The 26354-nt window shown below is 54.2% G+C and overlaps 1 long non-coding RNA gene and 1 other non-coding gene across 2 annotated transcripts; both read left to right on the top strand.

Moving 5' to 3' along the window:
* The first annotated feature begins 872 nt into the window (after positions 1 to 872).
* Positions 873 to 11690, top strand: LOC122383701. Its single transcript, XR_006256875.1, has 4 exons — positions 873 to 1170; positions 8483 to 8612; positions 9296 to 10269; positions 10979 to 11690. It is a non-coding gene; the product is annotated as an uncharacterized LOC122383701 (long non-coding RNA).
* Positions 11691 to 19963: 8273 nt separating this feature from the next.
* Trnat-agu lies at positions 19964 to 20037 on the top strand. The gene has a single exon. It is a non-coding gene; the product is annotated as a tRNA-Thr (tRNA).
* The last annotated feature ends 6317 nt before the right edge of the window (positions 20038 to 26354 follow it).

Raw genomic sequence — 26354 nt, 5'->3', positions numbered from 1 at the left:
AGTGGTTCACGTAGACTTACCGGAGATTTGTGTGCGTAAGGGGTGGCGATATGCGACCTTGCCGAGTCGCAAAATGCCCTTTCATGCGGCTCTGTGGGTGAATTAGATGCACTTGGCTGTCCGATAAGTGGACGAGGCACAAACAGGCTGGCGTCTGCTGAAGAGCGCCCCGACTCTGACAGCGCCCACGGGCCCGGCGGGGCCGAGTGGGCGCGGGTGTGGGGTCGTGACCTCACCGATCGGATGGACCTGACGAAACGCCCGCCGGCCCTCACGGTCGCCGCCGCGTTGCGAAATGATCACTACGCGGCCAGGTGCGCGCGCGCGCGCGCGGCCCTCTGCGAAATGTGGTCAGATTGACCTGGATCGGCGGACTGTATTGGCGGGATGTGCTCACTGGGTGGTGTATGCCGTCCGGCCGGGCGGCTGACTGTCCGGGGTTTCCCGGATTCCGTTACACCACGGTGATATGTCCGCCCGCCTGTTGTGTCTATGGGGAGCGGCCGGTGACATATGTGGGAGTGATTTGGTCTGCCGCGGGCGGTGTCCGCCACTACCCTGGGAACATCTGGAGCCCGGACGGCGGCGGTAGGAGCGGCCTCGGAACGGTGGAGGGTTCCAGAACGTTCCACGGCCGGCCTGGAACGGGCCGGGGGCGGTGTGCTTGAAATGTTGTAAACCCATGGACAATTTGCGGTTTTTAGGGTATTAACGTGGACGGCTGGGATTGCATGGACGTCTCGCTGTCCATGAATTCCTAATAGTAGTTTCGGGCATTATCATGGACGATGAAGCGGTATACCAATCATCCGAAATGCATGGACGCGCCCGTTCGTCCTTGAGAATACTCCTATGTAAAATGCTATCCTAGATTAGTGTGTTTTTTCACCACCACGTGGCGATAGCATCGCCCTTTTAGAGCGACATTTTGATTGGTTGGCATTTTTGTAAGACCGGTTCTGATTGGTCGTCCATGAAAAGAAGTCAGTTCTCACTAATCGTCAGCTGTTGCAAGGCTTGAAGCCGTTGGTAAGCAACATCGGCGGCGCCGAGAAAGTTCTCGCGGCAATTTCCATGTGCGTTTTTCTGTGTTGGAAGAGTCGTGTCGCGTTTGGTTGGCGTTTGGATTGTGCTCTAGGCGAGTGGATAACGATGGGTGGAAATAGAAAGGTAAGCATTCGGCTGTATGGCATACTACTATGTATTTTTGTATTTTGTATTGTTGCCCCACTTTTCTAAGCCCAAGAGCATGGCCACAGCATTAGATTTAGGCATGCCATGTTTGTCAAGCTTGATTTTCCTGTGCTTGAATGAGATGACCTTTTCCTAATATTAAATAGACTACCACTGTCAATATATTGACATGCTGTTCTATATTTGTACACAAATAGGGGCTGTTGAGCTGAGCCTGCTCAAGACAGTCACAGTTACAGTTATGAATCCTTAAAATCTAGTTTTGTTGCAAGAACAGCATTATCTTGCTTATGCTCCAAAGTCAGTTTGGAATATTTGGGGAAAATCAATCAAATTGCCAACCTCTTACGCAGAGTCACAAAGTTTAACACTGCAGACGGCACAGGTCTGCAGCGTTGCCAGCTACTGAGTGTTCCTTTGACCTTTACTTTTATATATAGATGTTATATTGCCTATCAGTGGTGCTGATCTATCTGATTACAAAAGAAAATGTTATTGGCCATTTTATTGTCAAGAAATAATAAACTGTAGCCATATGTAGTACCTACACATAATTCCGACATAATTCCTACATAATTCCGAATGCCATTTCCGAAGTCCTGGTTGGTAGGGTTCTAGACCATCTTGGCTCAATTTTTTTAAAGGTAATATCCAGAGTAGATTAGAGCAATGAAAATGTGATTTTTTCCCAGATGTATATATAGTTAAATTTCATCACTGTCCAATTGTGTTGTTGTGCATGGTCATTGGCTGGCCTGTGGTCTTTATGATAAAGGGGAAAAATCATACATTGTTTTATAACTTATAAAATCCTAAAATTTTGCCTGTGGTGTCAATTGATAGTTTTAAGGCTTTTGGGGTCCCCGGCACCTAAAAAGGTACCTATGCTGTGGATTTTTGCTGGACATTGTATGGAAATGTTAATTTGGAGATTGCATAAGCATGTATCAATGTGATCATTTATGGGTGTATCCATTTTTAAATCTGAATTAATAGAGTATTTTTGGTATGTGGCAGCTGTGCTGTTTGACAACCTTGCTTTGACTTCTGTCAATTTTCTATATTCATAGACATGGTTGATCACCATGGTTGATTATATTTACCTTTTTATAAAATTATTTGCATTTAACTTGGCAGATTTCTTTTATTCTGCCTCATAGGTATGTATTATGTATATTATCCAACATTGCAGCTACTGTTTTACCTCATAACAATTACAGACATTGCATAACTATTAGTGCTTCCACCCATGAAGACTCAGCTGAGACAGACTCAGATGAATAGATAGGCTTTGTCATCAACCATTAGTCACACTTCATTTCCCTGCTTCCCCCAGTTGCAGGGGCACAGTTGGTGGATGAGTTTGCTGACCTGCTGCTGTTACTGAAAAGGCACAATAGCCTTGTATTGCAAGCTTGTAACTTAGGTGAATGTCCATGGCCATGCTCTGGTCAAAGTGTTTCCTCTCTTTTGTGAATTTACTCATCTTCACCCAGCATCTGTGTCATAAAAAGCAGAAACACTTAATGTTGTAAAATCTGCAGGTTGACATTGCAATGAGAACCACAAATATTAATCTACCTATACCTACCACATCTACCTACCTAATTTTGAGCTAAAATTCTGCAAATTTGAAAATTAAAATGAAGTGGAACCTGTGGAATGAAATTTGGGATTTTTAAAGTCTTCCTTGAGTTTGAAAATTGAAATCAACTTGGCTGTGGCAACTGTCAAGTAGCTTCTAAACTGCGCCAGTTAGTTTTACAGAAGAGCGGCTTTCAAGGGCCACTTCCTTGGACATTTCAAAGCAATTCATCCAGTTGAAACATCAAATGACTATAATTTTTCCGTTCCTGTTGCCAGACTGGAAAACAATACACGTGATGCCGAATATGTCCGGCGTGGCGGCGGGGATTGCGCCGAAAATTTCAGCTCCGGCGTAACTTCGCATGCGTCGAATTCAGCGCATGGCGGCCGCTAAGTTTTCGGAGCAGGGCGGCCGCAGAATTTTTTCGGCGAATGGCGGTCACCGAATTTTTCGCCACGCTTGTCAGTCTAGCAGCAGATTCACCTGCGGGCGGCTCTGGAGAGGGTTTGGGATGGGACGTCCCCCGCCTCGGTCGTCGTGTGCTTCGACTTGCGAGCCGCCCTAAGTCTATTCAGGGGAGGAGCTTCCGCCCAGGTGAGGCCTCCACCCTCGGCGCGGAGATAGGCATGGAAGACCTTGTTAAACATGGCCGAGCGTCGTGAAGTAATCCTGCAGTGGGTTCCAGGCTCCTGCCCACTGCAGGATCGAGGGGAATGAGAGCACGAACGGCGTGGCGAAACAAGCGGTCGCCCCGCCCTCGGACGCCCGCTCGCTACCCGGGCGGTTCATTGTGCGGCCTTGTTGTTAATGTTGTTGTTGTTGTTCCCTCCAGCCGCGTTACCGCGGTGTAGCCGTGCGGCTCTGGAGGTCCCTCACGGCGGCCGCCAGGGCCGCCACCTCTCCGTCGCCGCGGACGTCTTCCGGGCTCGGGAAAATCGTCCCGTACCTCCGGAGACGCCAGCCCATGAGGGCCGGGCACCGGAAGAAGAGGTGCCGGGGCGTGTCGGCCTCCTCCCGGCGCACCGGCCCGCCGCACAGTCAGGGCACAGTCAGGGCACTGGCGGCAATCTTCCGGAGAGTTCCGTCCAATCCGGTGAAGGTATTGGCGGGATCCTGACCAGTGGCCCGCGCGGAGTTGATGGACGTCGACGGCCGACGATCTGTCCCCCGTCGCGACCGGTAGCGGCAGCCGGCTCCCCATCAGGGTCCGGTACCAGCCCTCCGGCCAGACGGCGGTGGTGCGGTCGCGGGCCATTCTGACGGCCGCACGGTGGGCGGTAGCGACGTCCACCGGGACCGCCGCCTGGGGGAGCGCGGCCGCCTCCTTGGCGATCTGGTCCCAGGGCCGCTAGTTCGGTCCAGATGGCGGCTCCTAGCAGGGTCTTCTGGGACGCCGGGAGGTCTCGCGTCAATGGTGCAGCAACTGGTCCGAGTCACTATTCAAGCCACTCTTCGGGAGCACGCAGCAGTCCCCATCCTCTGAGAGGACCGGGGGGACGCCGTTTCGGTGCACCACATGAGGGCAGGCCACTGGGGCCGCTCGCTCCAGTACGTACACCAAATCGGCCGTCTCCCCTCCGCGGCAGGCCAACAGTGCCTGGACAAGCGGTGCCCCGTGGCGCTCTGCGCCGTGTGCCGAGAAGAGTTTTATGTCCTGGAGCACGTGCTGCTCCGCTGCCCGGCCCTCGCTGGCACCCGCCAGTCTCGAACACACCGCTCCACCTATTTTTGTGACCCCGCAACTTCCGGCCCGGCCCTTGCCGTGCCACGTGGAAAGTCATGGGTGTCAATGTTGATCCGCTCAAGTGATGTATTTTTAGGCTTGTTTAGAGCCTAGAGGCTTATATTTAGAGATCTCCGCAGCCGCTAGGTCGATCAATTCACGGTCATTTATGTCATTATGTCAGGTAGTTGCATCCCTTCTACCAAAACCCTATCGGAATACTCTCGAGTCTCGATGCATCTAATTGCTCTCCTCGGTCCTCCGACGGCTAAGCCCTCAGAAACCATCAGAGGCCATCTCGAGGACCTCGCCAGCCGTTTTAAGCCCTTATGCAGAACTGGGCCCTCGGAGAAGACCCTTAGAGGCCGGCACGAGGCCTTCAAAGGCCGGTATAGGCTTCTAGGGCTGGGGGGATCCAGAGCGTCGTAAGCCTCGTCGCAGCTGCGACGTGTCGCAAGTTGTGTAGTAAGTCGTTTTTGGAGGGATCAATTGATGAAGTAAGAAGAAGAAGTAAAGAAGTAAAGTCTATCGCAAAGTGCCTGATTTACGACACAACTTACGAATTTGAAATAGCAGTCGTAAGTTGTGTCGCAAGTTGATATGGCCTTGAGGGAGAGGTCACAGGTCACAGGTCATTGGGGTCATGGTCACGAAATTTGCATGGTACGTGGAAAATTGTTGAAACTTGAGATCCTGAAAATTTCGTTGCAATCCGTTGCCGCTAACGCGAGTTATAAAGCAAGAACCAACGGTTCGTCTATGAGGCCTCAATCCGCGCCAGCGAGAGTGTTGAACATGGTGCATAATATGTTATATTCACATTTATTGGGGTATTCATGGATATTAAGTAGCCTAACACCATTCCAGCAACTACTGGCTAATCCAGAAAGGCGGTCTTGGACGTTGCGAGGGGCATCCCCCGAAAGATTCTCCAAATTCTAAAAACGATGTGTCCCAGATGACCCCCATGACCTCGAATTGATCTCTGTGATGACCCCAAGTTGACCTCTGTGACCTGACGTGTCCCAGATGACCTCCAATTGAGCTTTGTGATGACCCCAAGTTGCCTGACGTGTCCCAGATGACCTCCGTGACCTCCAATAGAGCTCTGTGATGACCCCAAGTTGACCTCTGTGACCTGACGTGTACCTTGATGACCCCCATGACCTCCAATAGAGCTCTGTGATGACCCCAAGTTGACCTCTGTTACCTGAAGTGTCCCAGATGACCTCCGTGACCTCCAGTTGAGCTCTCTGATGACTCCAAGCTGACCTCTGTGACCTGATGTGTCCCAGATGACCTTCAATTGAGCTCTGTGATGACCCCAAGTAGACCTCTGTAGCCTGACGTGTCACAGATGACCTGCGTGATCTCCAATAGAGCTCTGTGGTGACCCCAAGTTGACCTCTGTGACCTGACGTGTCCCAGATGACCTCCAATTGAGCTCTGTGATGACCCCAAGTTGACCTCTATAACCTGACGTGTCCCAGATGACCTCCGTGACCTCCAATTGAGCTCTGTGATGATCTCAAGTTGACCTCTGTGACCTGACGTGTCCCATATGACCTCTGTAACCTCTAAGTGACCCCTCTGATGACTCCAAGCTGACCTATCTGACCTGATGTGCCCCAGATAACCGCCATGACCTTCAATTGGGCTCTGTGATGACCCCAAGTTGACCTCTGTGACTTGACGTGTCCCAGATGACCTCCGTGACCTCCAATTGAGCTCTTTGATGACCTCTGTGACCTGGCGTGTCCCAGATGACCCCATATTGAGCTCTGTGATGACCCCGAGTTGACCTCTGTAACCTGACCTGCCCCCAAGTTGCCTTCTGTGACCTGACGTGTCTTAGATTACTTCCGTGGTCTCCAATTGAGCTCTGTGATGACCCCAAGTTGACCTCCGTGACCTGAAGTGTCCCAGATGACCTCTGTAACATCCAATTGTGACCTCAATCTCCAACTCTACTAACTCTCTGTGACCTCATACTCTCTTAACTCATTTCTTCTAAAGCATCGCTTCTAGATGCCCTATAGCGCCACGAATCTCCTGTGATCGATCCCAAAATTCATGGCAACTCACGTGAGCGTTAGCAACCACAAGTCACCCAGTTGAGACAAAGCTTCAGAATCAGAGAACATGCTTGAACTGGCTGTCTCATAAGCTCGCAAACCAGAAGGGCGAATGTTCCTTTATGCTTGATAGAGTTTTCGACCTTACTGACGCTTACTACGGGATCAGCTGATCGTGTAGCCTTTTAAATTCTCGAGTAAAGCGGGTATTTAAACCTTGTCGCAGCTACGTTCTGTCGTATCCTCCGACAAACCCCCTCTTTCCTCAACATCCCTCCTTTTTCGCTACGACACAACTTGTGACGGGACATGTGTCGTAACTTGCGACGTGTCGTAAATGGACTTGCGACGCCCTGGATCCCCCCGGCATGTTCCCTGGGTTCCATGAGGTCAGCAGGGGCCTCTTAAGGCCATCGTTCGCAGGGTCCTGAGGCCAGCGTGGGTTCATCTGTTCGTATGGGGCCTTCAAAGGCCAGCATGAGACCTCAGAGGTCGGAGTGAGGCCTCTGAGGACGACATGGAGCCATCAGGGGCCAGAGCAGGTGTCATAACTCGAGTTGGGACCTCTTAAAGCTTAGGGCATCAGCTCTCAACCAGCAAAGGGCCCCTAAGAGATCGATATTGGCTCCGTTAGGGCGACCTGAGGCTCTTAGACCTATACTGACTGCTGAGGCTTAAAATGGACCAGCTTAGTCCTTAATGACCTAAGAACCAGGGGGCCGACGTGAAGCCTCCAAAGACTGCGTGGGATCCTCAGAGATCGACCACTTGGAGCTCTTAGAGACCGGCGTAAGGGCACTGACAAGCGTGGCTCCTCAGTGACCAGCATGGCCCCTAGCAGTGTGTGCAGAGACCTGTAGACTGTAGAGCCTAGAGGTCACCAGAAATCTCACCAATGCTCACCATAAGTTTTTGACAGTAACTTTTGATGGAGACATGATGATGACAGTGTGATGAAAGCATCTGCAATTTTCAATGCGTTCGGCTCAGCAAAGCAGATTTATTTTTATTTTATTTGCAGCAAAGCATGGGTTTTTCGGTCCTCTGGCCACTGTTGTCTAATCTTTTCTTTCACTGCTATCATACGCCTCGCCTCGTATTCAACGTAATACTGCCAACAGACCTCTCTTTTGTTGCTTCTGATATGGTTTCCTACATTGAGTGAAGGAAATTTGCGCTCATTAACTTTAACGCTGTAGATACAAAAAGGAAATCTTCATCGAATTTCGAAGGGAAGCCGAACCTGAAGAATCGTCAAGTTTTGGTGTTCACTGTTCAGGGTGCCGAGTGGTATAAACAGGCGCAAAAGTTCATCAAAAAATGGGGGGGAGTTAACATTGCTGCCCCCCCCCCCACCTCCGAGAGTGGGGGGGGGGCATGGCCCTCCGGTCGCCCCCTTTCCCCCTGTCCCCACGCCTATGTAAAACTCAGCTCCGGTTTGTGAGAACAGAAAGGTAAATGATCCAAAAAAGTGAAATATCAATGGAACTGCATGTTGTTTTCCATCAAAATTTTCAATTTATAGCACATTGAGTTGAAGAGACCGCTGACCGGTTCAGTCAGAGACTTGCTCATGTGATAAATGTGATAAGCTTTTGTCAAAGAGCCCAGCCGAGCCCAAGAGGCTGAAGCCCAGTTTCAGAGTATTCAGGCTAAGCAGAAACTCAGCTCATGCCCGGTACAAAGATACCTACTCAGACTCAAGGTCAATGGTCATGTTTGAATTTTGATGGCATTTTCATGACAACATAGTGATGCAGGCCACATAAGCCATATTTCCATTTTTGACAGTTAAATGTTGATGGCATTTTCATAACTGTATGGTGATGCCCGCCATATAGGTAAGTAATGCATCATCCCTTGGGATTTTGCTATTCTTTAACATTTTTTTCCTCGTTGCAGGATGCGACCTCCAGAAAAATGAACCTTCAGTGCACAAGGGATTCCAGAGAAAAACTGTTCGCGCGCGCTCATACAGGCGACGCCGTCGCCATCACCAACAGTCTCGCGCTCGGACGCCCATCGGATACAGGTGTGTCGGGTCTGGGGGGGGGGGGGCTTGCTACGGACGAGGGAACCCGCACACAAGAACTTAAGAGAGGACGGCAGGAAGGTACAGGCCTGTGTGTGTGGGGGGGGGGGGGGTTAGTTACAGGGAAAACGTTAGTGCACAGCAACCGCCGCTTCTTATGGTGCATCAAAGTAAATGCGTGGGAAACTGGTAAAATGTTATTGATTTACTCAAAATACTGATAATTGACCTGACCTGTGCGTTCTGGTGTTCAGATTAAGCTATAGAATGTCAAGGGTGACCTGGAGCTGGCCGAGCTGGCTACGGCCGTGGTCCCGAAGGTGGGCGCCGACGGGGAGGGCGACGCGCAGGTCCACCGCCAGTGACAGAAACGTCTAAACTTTGACCCAGTCCAATCCCCGTGTCAGGTCGGTATTTGACCTAACTACTCCCACGTGCCAGCTCGGTGTTCGATCTAACCTCTCTTCTGTGTCAGCCTGATGTCTTACCCAGACCCCTCCCCGTGTCAGATCGGTATTTGACCCAGCCCCCACCCCTTGTCAGCTCGGTGTTCGACCCAGCCGTTCCTCCTGTGTCAGCTCAGTGTTTGACCCAGCACCCTGTCTCTTGTCAGATCGGTATTAAACCTAACTACTCCCCGTGTCAGCCTGTATTAACCCAGCTCCACCCCTGTGTGATGCCAGACGGAGGAGAGTGAGGCGCTGGACGAGCCTGTCTCTTGCCGTGCTGAAGACGCTGCGTCGGAAGACCGTCAGTTCCGGTTGGTGAATCTGGCTGCTCTGACTCCGTCCAGCTGGCCGACGGGCGAGTGCCTACACAGCAGCTCGCTGGCGCCGCCGTTGCGCGCGCGCGTCCTGACGGCAGTCGGCCCGCGGGCCAGCCTCGCACTTCGCAGCATCTGTAGTGGCCGTGCTGCGCGGAGGAATGCATCCGGGAGCTGCCGGATGAGGCCGTCTGGATCTGTTCGGACGGGCCGGCGGAGGATGGTTTGGCGGCGGCGGCTCCCTGCTCCGCTTACCAGATGGAGACGACTGGGTTATACGGGTTCCGACGGGCCGCTTCTGCTCCAGTGCGCGCGCGGAGCTCACCGCGCCCCCGCCCCGGTCCAAGCCGCTACCAGATGGAGACGACTGGGACATATGGGTCCCGGCGGGCCGCTTCTGCTCCAGTGCGCGCGCGGAGCTCACGGCGCCCCCGCCCCGGTCCGAGCTGCTACCAGGGAGAAGGCTGTTACACTTATCAGCGCTGGTCGGGCCACTGGGGATGATCGGGGCAGCATCTCCACCGGATTGAAAGAAGGCCAACGTCCGAGTGCGCCCAGTGCAGTCAGCAGTGACACCGAATGTCCAACAGGCCGCTGCCTGGTCTGCGGCGAAGCAGCAGACAATTAGGCGCACGTGTTGCTGGAGTGTCCGTGCTTTTACGGCCTCCGGCTCCGTGCGCGGGGAAACATCGTCGGCGCGGCCCACGATGTCGAACGCGACGACATGGTGGCGATCTTGGTCGCCGGCTACGAGGCCCACAAGAGCCTTGTTTTGGCTACGGCGGCAGCTAGTTTGGGGACACCACAACAGCTGACGGCGGCCGCGGCCCCAGAGATGCGCACCTGCGGGCAGGGCGGCCGCTGATCTACATCTCAGCTGATTATACTGAACAGGTGGGTATTAGGTGGGGGGGGGGGGGGTACCGATGGAAGCTATGTACGTCATGGTCGCTCTGATATGGCTGTTGAACTGGCTTGGCTGATAGTGCATCTGCAGGGTCAGCGGGGAATTGGTCTTCCGAGCCTCGTATAGCAGTTGTGCGGCAATTATGTGCCATACCATGAACCGCCAACGACGTGTTTTTGGTAATTTGTGATACTTTATAGTGTCTCGTACTACTAGCTTGGCCTTTTTCCGTGTCCGTGCTGTCAGTAATTATCTTTCCTAATATCAGCTACCTTTTGCATTAGCTCCTGTGGTGACTTACTCTCTGACATTCCCTTTTCGGCCTGTCGAGTAACCGCCTATGCGTTAAAAGCTCGGTGTTCGCCCAGCCCTCTCCCCGTGTTTGTTCGGTGTTTGACCCGGCCCCCTCCATCGTGTCAGGTCGGTATTAGACCTAACTACTCCCACGTGCCAGCTCGGTGTTCGATCTAACCTCTCTTCTGTGTCAGCCTGATGTCTTACCCAGACCCCTCCCCGTGTCAGATCGGTATTTGACCCAGCCCCCACCCCTTGTCAGCTCGGTGTTCGACCCAGCCGTTCCTCCTGTGTCAGCTCAGTGTTTGACCCATTACCCTCTCTCTTGCCAGATCGGTATTAAACCTAACTACTCCCCGTGTCAGCCTTTATTAACCCAGCCCCACCCCTGTGTGATGCCAGACGGAGGAGACTGAGGCGCTGGACAACGAGTCTGTCTCTGGCCGTACTGAAGACGCTGCGTCGGAAGACCGTCAGTTCTGGTTGGGAATCTGGCTGCTCTGACTCCGTCCAGCTGGCCGACGAGTGCGTGCCAAGACAGCCGCCGCCGCCGCCGCCGCTCGCGCGCCAAGACGGCCGTCTACCGGCGCCGATGCCGCCACGCGCACGCTAGACGCCCTTCCACTGGTGCCACCGCCCCACGCGCGCGCACAGTCGGCAGCCGCCGCGTGTGCGTGCCCGCCCAGAATATGCGCTCTGCCGCCGTTGACTGCGGCTCGAGATTCATGTTCAATGTTTAGGCATACACTCATGTTAATTGTCTACGTTCATGAAGGTGCGTGGTGACAAAGATGCCTCGTCTGTGGCAGCGGATTTGCTTGTTCCGCCTCAACATGTGCAAAGTTGTTATGTAAACTGTTGCGCTCGGCATTCGCCGTCCGCTCGCGCTGGTGGCGCGCGAACGAATGACCTGGCCCTGTTCATGCGGACCTGACGAGCGGCGGTATGACGCAATCACATAGGCGGATTACTTTTCACCGCGAAGAAAATCATTATCAGCTGGCTTAAAATTATGCAATTGTTTGCCCTCAGTTCGCCAGGTAATATCATTCTTTGATCATTCATGCTGACTTGCGTGGCTGATATTTGATAATATATGGTGTGAAGCGTTCCATTTTTTTTTCTTATTTCAAAACTCATCTGTGTATCTCGCAACAATAATCAACTGAGTCTTTTCTGTTCTGTAGAATTTGGAAGCTGAGCGAGACTTAAGCAATACATTTGAATAATTCGAACAGTCGATAGTAAGTGTATTCATGCCCATGTGATATGACCTCATTTAACTCTTTAGCAGCTACTTTCTTGCTCTTTGACGGGGTGATCGGTGCCGACAATTCACGCTTCACTCGAGTTCATCATTCCGAACAATCACCAGATCTCCACACATTTTTTATATAAAATTTGCACACACATTTTAGTGTTTATATGTTTGTGTATAGTGTGTAGGGAGGGGAGGGGCTCTAAATAGCCCTCTTGCCTGTCAGGCGCGGTTTAACTAACGCTCGCCGGCCGAATGGTAGGGGGGGGGGGAGCGCCGCGCCTTTTATATTTGTTATTTTTTACGATAGCTCGGGACACGCTGAAGATAGAGAGCTGGACCTTAGCATACCTGACATTTGATTCAACCCGAATCTTGTGACATCATCCGCATTTTCAGGTCAGGTCAAGTTAATGACCTACGACATAAGTGAGCATCTGCACGGTCCTAAAATGTCGCAACTTCGCAACGCTCTCAGTGCCAGAGGAGCTTTCAAAGGGAGATGAAACTTACAGTGCCTAATGGCTAATATCATCTAGAGGCCTCACACCTTGTACATCTCGGATTTTTCCTAAAGGTCACATGAGTTCAGGTTATTCATTAGGGCCGAAAAGGTGAGGGGGTCGTACCAACGGTATGTAGAAAAACAACAGGTCTGGCGAGGGTTAAATTACGCGCATGACATACAATCTAATGGCGATAAAACACGATTAGAGGTTGCTTTCGAATGGAGTAAGCGAATAAAACCGTGCTTACATGGACTGTGTTAAGCTCCGCCCACAAGTCCATGGATATATGAAAATAACTCATAGAGAAATTAGGCTCCGCCCACTGTCCATGCAAACACCCTTATCACATCTTTTTTTGGTCCATGTATGTCGGTCGAATTCTCTACCCTTAAACACGTCAATTTCGGCACAGAATCGGGCTAGTAACAAGCGGGCAACTTCGCTTGTTGTCATGTCAAGAGGGCATCGTCGAAAATTCAACGGCAACGGCGTGACACCGAAAAACGTGGACGTCCCTGTAAACACGGACTTTACTTCCGTCCATGCATATACGAATTTCGAGAATGGGTGGTCGGCCCCGCTCGCGATCTGCTCACGTCCCGCGGTGCCCCCTTCAGCTCCCCGCTGTACGCCGCGGGCCGGCGGCCCTGCTCACGTCTCTCCGTTACCTCTGTGCCCTGACCGGTCATTAGTTCACCGCCCGGCGCCGGCGGCCGGTGGGCGCGGGGTCGCCGTGTCGACGGCAGCCCAGTGACCAGCGCCAATGGGGCTGGTGTGGCCGACGCCGGCCTTGGCGGAGTGCCCGGACCCCTCCTCTGCGGGCCGTCAACATAACGGACCAGCGCAGTGACGCAGGGGCCGGTGGGTCTGCCGGCCTCCCTCAGTCGCCCCCGGCCAGGGTGGTGGTTACTGCCTCGGTCCACAGCAGGCCGGGGAGGCCGGCACAGGGTCAGAACTCCCGCACCGGCCACCCGCTCCGGAGCCGTGATTTGTGGGGTCCGCTGATGGAGGGGCGGTGCCGCGCCGTTTGAACGTCGTCAGCCGGTGCCGAGTGGCCGCTTTATTGTGGCATATGACAGGCGGGACTCTGTTGTGTCAGCGGAGGCCTGCTTTGATATGTGGTGGCGAGATCGCCGAGCTGAAATAAGTAGGTACGAGAAGAAGCAGGTTGATGCAGGGGTTTGTAACTGTAGTAATTCATGTTTTTAGGTCGCCTCACAACAGTTTGAAGCTTGCAGCGATCACCTAACACAGAAGATTGTATCACTGTGGGGCGGAGCCGTGACTGGGCCGGCCGGCTGTCGCGCCTTACTGGTTTTCGCACCGGACGCGGGCGGTCTCGTTTGCTGCTCCTTCCTGAAAAGAAAGCTGACCAATCTTGCAGATTCCGTCCCGTCTGTCCTTCCTTTCTTGAGGAAGGCAGAAGGCTGACTGTTGAATAGCCCCACAGAGACTAACCGGTCAATCGGTCCGACCAGTCGAGACCAGCGGTGGATGCCCGCGCCGTGCCTCCGTAAATATGCACTGTGTTTTGGACCTTTGGGAGAGTTTTACGAGCGTTGTTTTATTGTCCCCCGATGGGGACCCGGAACCACCGGCAGTTTAACCTCTCCCGCCAGAGAGCACTGGCCCACCCTTCAGTCAGGTCCGGTGGCGCTATGTTAGGATCGTGGACGTGTTTTTGTAGAGTCATGTGGGGATCGGGTTCCCTGTTTGGTCAATGACATTTTACGTCAGTGGGAAGTTTGAGTAAACACCTGCACGTAGCGATGTTGTCAGTGACGCTGAGCGCTAATTAGCATATTTCCCAGCATGTCCACCGTGATGGGTGACATGTATCAGACAAACGGGTGACCTCACCGCCTGGTGTGACCCCGAGTGACCTCTCTGAGCTCTGTGTGACTCTCTGTGTGGCGGCTGAACTCGACTGCGATCGACCTCAGTCTGCCCACTTCCTCCTGTCGGCTCTGTCCGTGGTCTCTTCCTGTCTGGGTCGTTTGGTGCGGTCGGTCCCTGCCTCACTACCCCGTGCTGCCGCGGCCACCTCCTCCCACCGGACTGCAGCCCACGGCTGCTGCCTTCTGAAGGCCGGCAGCGGTCCGTGCTCGCTGACCACTTCCCGTCGTACAGGGCTACCGCGGGAGTCGGAAACAATGAGCACGTCCATTGCATGATGGTAATGATGGTAGGGTCAGGAGAATAAAAAGGTGACCTAGGCGACGTCCTTTCTACCATATACCGCCGTCAAATCAAATGCTTGGTGATTCTGATAAATTTTTGTGACCATGTGACTCTTTAAATCACCAATGCTTTAAAAATTAAGTACGGATGTGGTCTTATGCATCATATGTCTGAGACATTGTTTCATCCTTTCCATTTAGTCGCCTGTGATCTCAGGCTGGAAACACTTGACACTTTAACGGCAGCAGGTGTCCCTACCAACATCGCCAATGATATTGATGTCCAATGTCCAATGATGTTGATAGCGGGAGGCCGTGCACCTGTTCAGTGATGGATATAACTGACTGGGGAGGTAGTCAGATGTGCTGACGGTGTATCTGGGTGTGAGATGTGAGCGGAGTCACTGACAGCGCCGGGAGTGGCTCCGTTCCAACCTCCTCTGTTGGGTGCGGCACTGTGAATCTAGCCACTTTCCACTGCACACCTGGGTGAATCGAACAGACTCATACTAACGGCTTCTTAAGCTGGGGTCGACGTGAGAGTATGTCCGGTGTTGCAAATCAGGGGGACAAGAAGAAGAAGAAAAAGCAATTTTTGGTACTTTGCGAAAGCGGCAACGGGTAGATGGACAGTTTAATTGCTGCTGTAAAGTAAAACAAATTACCTTATTGAAATATTAGCTCATATTGAAGATGACTTTGACCTTTCATTGGATCGTGACTGGAATGAAGACTGTGTGCTCCATTGAAAGCGTCCCATGAATTACGTTCGGCCGGGTGGCTAGGACGCACGTCGCCGCTCGGTTCCACAGGATCCTACTATGAATGCCGATGTATTCGCCGTGAAACATGTGCAGTCATTGGCGTTTATGCGACATTGACTGCGCTCGCTGTGGTCCGCGCACGTGACCCCTGACACGGACATGGTGCGAGCGGTACGGAGAACGGGGAGTTGTACCGTTCGGAGTACGGAGAACCCCGGTGGGTGTTTGGTACGGTCGGCCGTTTGATGTGACCGTCCCACCGTTCAGATTTATGTCAAAACGAGACCACAAAGTCGATTGAGCGAGGTCAGCCCGCTGAATGCTGATACCGTTTTCCTTGTGCGTCTTTGGCTCGTGGTTTCGGTCCCTCTTTCGGTCGGGACCCGTTATCATCTTCCCCGGTATCAATGAAGACACGACCGCGTCTCATCTGAATACAATACCTCGGCCTCCCAAATGACCGCGTCATTTGCATGTCGAAAGTTGTTTTCACACTGCCCGTCATTGTTCTGGCTTTCTGGTCCTTGTTAGATGTTGCCCGAAGTGCTTCAATCGGCTCCAAACGCAGACATGTCAGGGTCGCGCTATTCCCTGTCATAATTTACATTTCAATGGTCGCCAGCGGGGGTGACGTGGGATGATTCTGGCGACAAGTTGGTTGGTTTTGTTCCTTTCCGATGTTGTGCTACTCGGTGTCAGCCAGTGTCCTTGTTGACACTGTGACACACATTTGACACTCCTTCGGTAGCATTATTGATTCGGTAGCGTTACTGCTCCGCCTCCATTCCATGTGTTTCGTCATCAAATTCGTCTGGTGGCAAATTGTGACTGATCTGCATTGGCAAATGATAAACTGAACGTCAATAATAACTAAATTTTATATTATACGTGTCATCATGCCCTCTGCGCACTCCGAGCTCAGCGCATCAAATGACATGCTCTTAGTCACCAGTGCGTGTCCTCTGCGCGCCAGTCTGGGAGCGGCGGCGCCTGGGGGTCCGGCGTGCCCAGCGTTTATGCGCCGCGGTAACTCGCTCTGCCGGCGATGACAAATGGCCAGATGATGGAGCCCATCGCCGCGCCGTGTGTCGCAATGGGCGGCAAGTGTGACCGGTGTGTGAAGGGTAGTCGGTACATGACACTGGCGATGTTACATGCCATCAGCTTGGCGGTTAAGAGAATAGGTGTTTTGTTTATTTTACTATCACAGATTTTCGGAAATCTATTTACCATCGTTGGCTTGATTGGGCAATGGGCGTATCCTTAGAGCGTTGAAAGGTTTATTGTGTCTTGAAGGTTTCCCAAAGTCGACTGTAGCTACCAGCGGAGCACGGCCCACCACTGGGACACCAGGTCTGTGTCATTTTTCACGCTTATCACCCCTGTCCCCTGATCACACAGTGCGCGTATGCGGCGGCACGTGCGGTGCCATGTTTACACGTATGGCGCCGTGTCGGCCACCTCAGCGGCACGGATTGCTCACCGTCCGCACGTACTGCCGCACCCGGGACCGATCGGACCGCAAAAACGGCCCCCGACGCCGTGCACCGCGTGAAAGCAGACCCGGCCGAGCCATCGTCCGCCGCCGGCGCCAAAAAGTGCGCGCGCGCGCGGCGCGGTTGCGCTGCCGTGTGGGTGGTTGCGCCACTGCACTAACCCGTGAGCGTGCTGTTGAGCCTCCCCGCGGCCCGGGTGTCCCGGGACTGAGCGGTGGTCGGCTGCCTCAGATGGGCCGCGGCTTAATTGGCAGTTAGCCACTCCAGATAATTAGTCCGGTATGTGGATGCTTTCCGATAGTCACGTCTAGCAGGCTTCTTGCCATTCAAGGGGGGTGTTTTATGCGTACTGCGTAGTGCGCCTTTTACTTTCCGTTTTGCACAATTTTCATTAAAGTTGAAGGTGAGCTATGGCTAGTTTGAGCATATTTTATTATCATTTCATTGTATCATGAGCATAAGGTCATTTTCTAACATCATAATTTTCACTTAAGTGTTGAGAAAATGTCCTTTTTCAACTACGTAACGCAGCCCTGATCCCGAACCACAGCTCTGTCGGCTCTTTTTTACGCCGCCGTCAGTCCGGCCAGCCACAGTGAACGGACGGCCGGCGGCCCTCACCCGGTGATTGTTTGCCCGCTCCGAACGCAGTGAACGCTCCGTTTAACAATTAACCACCGCCTGGTAAATCGGTCAATTAATCCCGCCACTGTGCCTGTGGAAATGGCCTGTTTATCTTTGCGTAACCGGCGGCTCGCATGGCTGTGTGCGTGTAATAGGCGGGGGATGATTTAAAGGTCGGGATGTGACACAGAAGGTGACTGGGGTATTCACTGACCCTGTTGCCGCATCGCAGCACTTTATGTGGCAGTGAGTGCTCAGTGCGTAGCTCAAGGCAGTGCGAGTAGAAAGGTAATGGCAGTTGACGGTGGGGCTCGGATGGGTTTTAACGCCCTGCGCCAACAGTGGTGTGACTGGGTGTCCTGTTTTCTGTGGCCAGCCTGCCGCCAGCCTGTCTGTCGCTCTACAACGCCCGTTTCCCGTGCATGCATTAGGCGCTGGTCAGTAGCGGCGACCAGAGTAGGGCTGCCGGCCATAGTTATGCATCCTGATCGAGATAACGATAGCTGAGTTATGAAACGACGTCCAATTGTACGTATTTTGCAAACCATATGCAATCAAGTGCTGTCATGGTTGTCAGACTTTTTGATATATTTTTGAATTAGCTTGCATTGTTGCAGTTATTTCAAGCTTTCATTTCCATTTACTGCTTATCCAAACTGTCATCAAATATTACTGCTAAGTGTTGATCGTTATTTCGGCTGTCGAGATAGTCTGGGCAGGCTGCGATACAAGCGGCTTGTCCGCCAGAAGTTGTGCTCCACATGTGCCGCGCTCATTACCCGGCCCGCGCCCGCTCGGTCCTCTGTGGCCGCCGTGTCGGTCCAGCCGTCCGTCAGAGAGACCCTCAGTGACGGGCCGTGATGAAACCCGCGAGAGTCACGGTGGCAGTCCGCGGGGAGTGAGTGGTTGGCTCCATGCTATCCCAATCCCCCTCTGTCGATAGCGGTGCAAGGTTAAGGCCGCCCCCCCCCCCCGACCTACTGCCAGCTTACGGCCCCCTGCATTCGCCCCTCTTACGTAATCGAACGAATTCTTGGCCGAGTTGGACCGAGTTCGGTCGACCGACTGTCAGGGCGGCGCGGCGCCGGGGGTGCTAATAATGCTAATTAGCTGGCGGGGATTGACACCCGGCCGCTGGTGCTTTTGGCACGGCGAGTGCTGCGTTCGAGGAGGCCGCGATGGAGTCGCGAGACGCGCGGAGAAGCTCGGTGTATAGCGGGAGTGGGACTGACGGCGCTACAAAGGCGTGGGAGCGACGTGCCGGGCCTCTGAAGACGCCGCCGCCAGCTCCAGATCTGGGTCTGTGGGCCGGCCACTGTGTGGTGTCAATGGGACCGATAGCCCCCGGGCAGGTCCAGATCGGGTGATGAACGCCGTGCTGTGCCGTGCCATTTCGCAATGGACGTGTAAACAGACCTGTGTGGATTGTGGCCCGTGCCGTGGTGATTTCGTGTGGTAGTTTCTTGTCGGTGTCATCGCTCCACAGTGCCGATTCATTGCTGGTGTTAACCCTATTAGTGGCAGGCTCCTGGCTACCCCCTATTAGTGGCAGGGGGGGGGGCTGTTTACGACCCCCCTTGATATCTCGAGATCTAACGGGCCGATTTTCAAAATTCAAACGGCGTTCGATTTCGCTCAACGTGATCTACATTTGTAAAAAATAAAAATTAAAAAATGTCAATAGGGGGGGGGGGTAGAGGGGGGTAAAAACGGGCAAATTGCAGATACATTTTAGACTGTTTATCACGGCCAGGTTTCTGAACCAATCTTAACGCAACTTTTGCCGATCGATAGAGAATGAACCAGGAATTCACATGGATCCCAAAAATATGCATTTTCAAAAATCATAGGCGGATACAGATCATTGAGATTGGGGGTACACAAAAAGTATAGTAAATAAGGTTTTTGTTGGTACTGTTGCTAAAAATGGTGGTAATGGTCTTGTTATGTTACAATTTTCTTATGAGAGAACGACTACAATTGTATTGGTCATGCATAGGCGGTGTCAGGGCACCTATGTTGGGAGGTAAAACATAACCCCCCTTTTTGGACGCCTGGATCCGCCTATTATAGCAAAAACGTGGCAAAAGAGGATGCACAATAACTGTATATGTTATCACATGATACCCTTCATTCACTGTTCGTAAAACTGGTGCAGCATCGTGATCTTCGCCCAAATGACTCGCTTCACGAATAGGACCCCCGATTCCCAGTGCTCTGGAGCCGCCCCTGGTAAAGTTATGAACTTGAAATTTTCAGGGAATGTGCCCAATTTAGTTTTAGGAAAAGTCAGCAAATTTCAGCATCGTAGCTTCAGCGGTTTCGGAGATATTGCCGAAAAACCTGAGGGGTGGATAAAAACAACCCCCCCTGCCACTAATAGGGTTAAGTCTGCCAGTGATGTACGTAAATTTGTATACGTTCGATAGTGTCGTTTGACGTTGGATGAGAGAAGATTCCCTGTTATTTTGTTACCGTACATAGCCATGGAAGCCGCACGCTCTACGGATGATTTGTAACACAGGCCCGATTTTACGTATGCTCGGCGGTGTCCACGGCGCCATGGCTTAGTTGGTTAAAGCGCCTGTCTAGTAAACAGGAGATCCCGAGTTCGAATCTCGGTGGTGCCTATTTTCGTTCCTCTTCCCGATTGTACCGTCGGACTTCAGTCGCTTTAGACCGGCTATAGAACATTGCATACTCGAGCATGCATTGCTAGTTTGTTACTGAAGAATCAGTCCTACCAGGGCCCCATCCTCCCGGTCTCGGTAAACACGGTCGTTCCCGGTACAAATGCACCGGCCGTCGGGTGGGGTCGGTTCGCGTCCAAACAGCCGCCGAATACCAGGCTAATCGGGCGACCTTGTGCACAGGTCGCCTGACTGACCTCTGTGCACGACAGCTATGCACAGGTCATTTGTGCACGCCGCGGCTTGCGGTACCGGTGGTCTGGCGCTGTCAAACTGAGCAGACCGCCCAGGGGCGCTCCGGGCCAGCGCTGCTCGGGCTGATCGGGGAAAGGCAGTTCTCGGACCGGAACTCGGCTCGATTCTACGATCCAGCACAGAGGCCCGGCAATTTCCGAGACCCACCCCGTGTCGGCGAGCGTCTCTGATCTCTAAACCATGTCAGAGTCATGTCAGTCACCGAACGGTTACCCGCTCTGACACAGAGTTCGACCCGGATCCCCCGCGCGGAGACCGTTTGAACATGTCAGGAGACGATCCCCTGACGATTGGATGGTGTTCGAGCGGTGAAACTGGCCCCCACCGCGCGGCCACCGCCGCGGCCACCGCCGTCTCCACTGCGCACCTGATCTGCGTTTGTCGGTGTCGAAGGCCTCCGCGACACATGACCGGCCGGTTTTTCTCTGGTGTACGTTTTTGCGCTCGTTTCGGCGGCAGCTGGACGAGGGGCGTGGTCGGGTGGGTCGCCAGATGCCCGTCGCGGCGCGGATGCGTGCAAGGAGAGCCGGCGCGGCGCGCGCCGCCACTGGGTGAAGGCTGACAGGCCGGCGGCGCTGTTATTGCCTACCGGGTGCCATCGCCTCGGCTCGGGTCAGCCGACACCCGGCACTGGGTCAGGGTCGGCACCGACGGCAGCCACAGGTCACCGGGCGCCTTTGATGTATACAGAGGGTGATGGAGAGGGATGCGGCCGGGACGAGGTTTCGCCCGACGTGTTTTGTGGCTGCCAGGTGTTCTGTCTTCATCGAGGTGCGTCTTGTGAGTCAGACACTAGCGTGTTTTCGCGCAGTGAAGGGTCAGCTGTTTCGAACCCTTTGCCATGTGCCTTCTCTGAACCGCGTGATATTTTCCAATCAAACCGCTTCGAGTGATCACACGAGCCCACTCTTCACCTCTGCCCGTCGTGGGTGCGCGCAGTGCTGACCTGCCGGCATTCCCTCCCATTGAGGCCGGCTCAGTATGCACGGCGCACCTCTGCTCAACTGCTCTGGGCTCCTCCGCGGCGCGGATCCCCACGGCGTGACTGTGCGCGGCGTGTGGTACCCGGCGCGGCCTCGGCGGCGATCGCGCCGCACTGAACTGATCGGCCGTTAGCGCCGCTAATGGCGGTCGGACGGCGCTGACCGGGGAGCTGTATGGGCTCTGGACGCAGGTCGGCGGTGTGGGCGGGCTCCGGCCGGTCCGTCACCGTCCGAGCCGACAGGTCTGAACGGCCGTCCGAGCCGGCAGGTCTGAACGGCCGTCCGAGCCGACAGGTCTGAACGGCCGTCCTCGCCGGTATGGTTTATGTGCTCGCAGCATGGAAGTAAGGACGTGATGGTGGTTTATGGTATCGGCTAGCCGTTCATTGTCGACGTGCAGGTGATCTTTACGGGCTGATTGGGATAGTAAATCAGCTGAGCTCCGAATGTAAGATATTTTTATTTTTCAATTTTTGTTTACTGTTATTCCAGCCTATTTGCAGTTTACGAGTGACCTACCGGCTTTTATGGTGGCTCCATTTTTTTTTTGTTTGGATACAAGGTGTCAAATTGATGCAGCCCAAGGTACTGATAGAAAGCCCCTTTTATGCGTCTCCCGGTCCAGTCCCAAACTGTGGCGGTATACCCTGATGTCGGACTGAGCTGAAGCAGCCGTTACCACCCCGGTCTCGGTGCTCCTCTGCTACAGCCGCTCTCCTGGTCGTCACCATCACCATTGAGGCGCGCCTCTCAGCGCGGTGTCTTGGTGCAGGCGCGCCACCCGCGGCGCTGAGGAGCTCTGCGTCTCGCGTTATGGCTCGTCATTTTCATTTCAGTGCCATTGGGGCCGCGCCGCTGCGCTGTGCCGTGGGGAGTTACTCCGTGCGTCAGGTGTTAATGCTCGCAGGCCGTCTCCTATGGTGTGGTTCGTGGGCATATGGTATGGTTCTTCTGAGACGAATAAGTGTCCATGTGTGCCCGAATCTGACCCGGCTTATTATGGACTCGGCTCGCCAGGATAATTAACCTCTTTTTCATTGTGCAATCCGAACAGGCTCAGGTATCCATGAGAGCCACTTCGGATTTGTTTTATCTTCATCAGACCGCCATCACTGTGATCTTCATGAAGCTCGTATCTCCTTGAATCAGCGTTACAATGTGCAATATCTCAAATACTCGTGTTTCACTGTGACATCTGATGGCTTGGTTCTCTTTGATTTGAATATTTCCCTCCTTCGCAATGTGAGGAATCATGGGAAATTATTTTTTGATCCCGGTGTTTCTTGTATTTGATCTCACATTTAAATAGCTCACATTGTCGAATGGGCGCTATTCACTGTTTGACATTTTTTTTTTGCCGTAATGGGTCCGTCGGGAGAGGGTCGAGGGAGGAGAGGGGGCCTTCCGTCGGGAGAGGGTCGACCAGCTAAACCGGTCAGCAGTGAGAGCCTGTTTCAAACCGCTTCGGACTTCTGGGATCGCCGTTTGTTTCGTTTAAACCTTGCCTCGGCTATCGGATAAGGTTCCAGACCAGATCAAGTCCGGGAAGTGCTCTGCTGATGGTTGCGGTTGACACTGTTCAGCAACGGTTGGTTAGCTCATACACTGACGTGAAAAAAATCAAAATCAGATGGTTTATATATGGTCTGGATTTTCATTTTCCTTCCTCGTCCGTACCAGTCACTTCAGGCACAGTGACTTTTCTGGAACGAATTCGTCGTGTGCCTCAGGGGCCACCAGTAAAGGCACCGCAAGTGGCCCATTTATGTCCGTGAGACCTCGTGACAACTGGGCTCTCCGTGACCGCTGCCACTCGTGAAATGTGAGGGGCGTTGACTAAGCGTGACTAACCTGTTGCCACGGTTTAGTGCGGGCCGGCGGCGGCCCGTCGCGCGGTGGTGATGGGGACATTTCGGAGGTGATATGTGTCTTTGACGGCGCCGCCTGTGACTGCTGCCGTCTGCGACACCGGTGTAACCGGGTGCCACGGGGCGCGACACACGCCATCACTGCCGACTGCTGACGACCATATGCAACTGTCGCTGACTGATGACCGTCTCTGACAAAAGTGACGTTATTTTGGACCTGCTACACTTGATTGCATGCTATGATGTGGAGTCGTGGACCAATTCTGGTAGGGCTGCCTTTGACTGCCTTGGGCTGATCTGGTGACTGTGACTGCCTTTACCGGCGCTAGTGCAATGTCCACTGCCGGCGGTAGTGCCAGCTCAGTAATTGGGCGTAAAATGACCTTAGCAGTCGGTGCGCCCTAAAGCCCCAATTAACAAAAACAATAGTGCCAGCAGTAGACATTGCCTGCCGCTGTTACCGATCCGGCGGCTGTGTTTGTGACTGTGACTGTTTGTGACCGTTTGTGAGTTGACTGACGATGTCGCCTGTCGGTTGTGTTTGTGACCGTCCGGCGATGACTCAACGCTGCCGGTCTGATTGTGTGGAGCGTCGGCCGCAGTGACCGCCCAGGGCGACCGCCTTCCCTTGCTTCACCAGTGCGCGCGGCCGGGAACGCAACCCTAATGGTTGGCCGGTTACGAAAACGATGCGACCGCGCGCACCTCCGCTCACGTCGGTCCGAGGGTCCGTCGGTCCGCCCCCGTACCGGACATGGCGATCAGGCGGTGTCACTGCCAGCTCCGGTCCGAGGCGAGCGGGGGCGCGATGGCTGATGGCTGGTGATGACGGCGTGCTCACGCTGAGTCAGGTTGATAGCTGAGCCTTTGGGCTGTGGTGTATATTGGTGGCGGCGAGTGTGTGTCTCAGAAGTCTGTCCTCACTGCGTTGCTAATACACTGCTGCTCGCGGAGCGGACGTGTAGCTGGGAGTCTGGGAGTTAGACTAACCCGCATCACTCGCGCGTCCGAGCTAGGCGAAGATTGGGCGCAGGGTTCTACAGGAGCGCAGCTTACTCATCCTGCGCTCCCAGAACATTGCCGGGGGGTAGAGAGAGCTGGTTTTGGGAACATCCCTTTCGGCATTACAGTGCACTGACACATCTGCTCGTCATATCAGCGTCACAAAGTCAACTCATCACAAAAATCGTCCCTCGAACCCATGCACCCATCACAGTGCAACTCGGCCCACCCCACGGGGCCTCTGTGTGCGCTGCCGCCCGGGCCCGGCCCATGTGGCGAACGGCCGGCGGGCTGTTGTGTGTGTGTTTGTAATCTGGGAGCGTGCGTCGGCGGTTAGCCCGCGGCACGGCTCGCTGTCCGCCAGCCGTCGCCGCCGGCTCCCCTGGCCTTGTGCGCCAGGTAATGGTGAGAACGGGTGCCGAGCGGCCGGGCTGGTCGCTCGGCGGGACTTGGCGGCGCAGCGCTGCGGGTGATGGGGTCCGGCTGGGACCCCTCCGATAGGGGCTGCTTTGACCCGCCGCCCGCGGCTGATGGGGTCGGCCTCAAACGGCTCCGGGGGCGGCTGTTCTGACCCGGCCGGGTATTGAATTGGTCAATGTTCGGCGGCACGCTGACCGGGGCGCCGTGGCTTACAATGGTGACCTCATAGGCCCGGTGATGTCCGCTGGTTAGCAGGGGCGGTCGGCTCGGCGGGGGACGACCCGACCCACCGGGATGCCACGCAGCCTCTGTGCGTCGCGGCGGGGTGCTCTCTGCGCCGGGCCGCGGCTTCTGATCGGCTCCCAGTGATGGAGTGGTTTCATCTCTCCCCACCGCCGACCATCGTGACTCCAGCGGCGGCCGCTACCGCTTGTCAGTACCCTGTGCTGATCTCTCTCCGTGGGTAGGAGGAGGCGGCGGTCTCTGCCCCACTCGGTCTCTCTGTGGATGGGAGGGTCGGCGGCGCTCCGCCGCCCACCGCGCCCGCCCGCGGCGGGGACAGGACAGGTGCCGTCGGCTGCCGGCCGGCCGGGACCCGCCGCTGCGCCGGTGAAATCGGATCGGGAGGGATCGGGACTGCCCGCGCCGGGGATCGGGAGTGATCGTGGCCAGTCGGTGATCGGAAGTGACCAGCGGGGGTCGGTGGGTGGGCTGGAGGGAGGAGGATTTCGGGTGGGATTGGAGGTCAGGCGTTGATAGTTCAGCGGAAGACAGAATTGACGGAACGGAACACGCTAGCCTCAGTGATATCTTAGTGTTGAAAATGTATTAACATATGCATAAAGTTCATATTCATTTTCCCCTCATACATCGAGATAGACAAGATGCCCATGCTCTCGGCGTTCCCACATTCCCACGTAGTAAGGAATAAGGATGCGCTAGAGCGCCTGGGCCGTCGATCGCCTCTCGATCAGCCCAGCCCGTCTGTTCCGATGTCCGGTGACGTAACCGACCGCCGGGCAGCGGATGTATGACGTCATCAGAGGGCGGTCGTCTGCTCTAATGAAGGTGGGCGGCGCCCAGGTGTGCTCCCAAATGTCCTTTTAATGGACGCGCCCGGAGCGGAGGCCCGGGCCGCCGTCTACGACTCGCTGTCGATCGATTACTCGCGGTTTGGTGAATGTCGCTACATGTTGTTACACATCATTGGTTCACCTGAAACCACCATACCCGATTCGAGTGAAGGTTCTTTTCAAGCTCCGTTCTCAGGACAGGCCATTTTGACTATGGGATAAAGTAAAATCACGTTACAGCTTGCTTAAATTGTAAGGTGCACAAGCGTGAATCAATATCCTAGCCACCAGCAAGATGTTCCGTGCGTATTGGTTTCTCACCAGCACCACCAATGCGCTCCTCTGGTCCGCTGACACTCCGCCATTCTGGTAGCTCGAGTTGCTCGTGCCTCGTGCCCGCTTTGTTCTACCGTGCATCAACACGTTCCATTCCCGTTCCCCCATGTCCATTAACCCAGTTACCGTCTTCGAAGGCGCCTTTACTGCGGCCTTTTTACAGGCGTGAGGGCCGCCGGGTATTGGCTCTCCGGCGGCAGAACACTTGGTGTGTTTAGACATTCAATTAGACCGGGCCGTGAATGGCTCAGACTGCATACTCCGGTGTGAATGACGGCTGCAGGTCGGCCTTTGGAGGGCTGTTCGGGTCCGAGGCTGCA

This window comes from Amphibalanus amphitrite, unplaced genomic scaffold (assembly GCF_019059575.1).
Source record: "Amphibalanus amphitrite isolate SeventyFive unplaced genomic scaffold, NRLGWU_Aamphi_draft 000170F_arrow, whole genome shotgun sequence".
Classification (NCBI taxonomy): domain Eukaryota; kingdom Metazoa; phylum Arthropoda; class Thecostraca; order Balanomorpha; family Balanidae; genus Amphibalanus; species Amphibalanus amphitrite.
The sequence above is the reverse complement of the archived record's forward strand: the minus strand, read 5'-3'. Positions and strand labels throughout refer to the sequence as shown.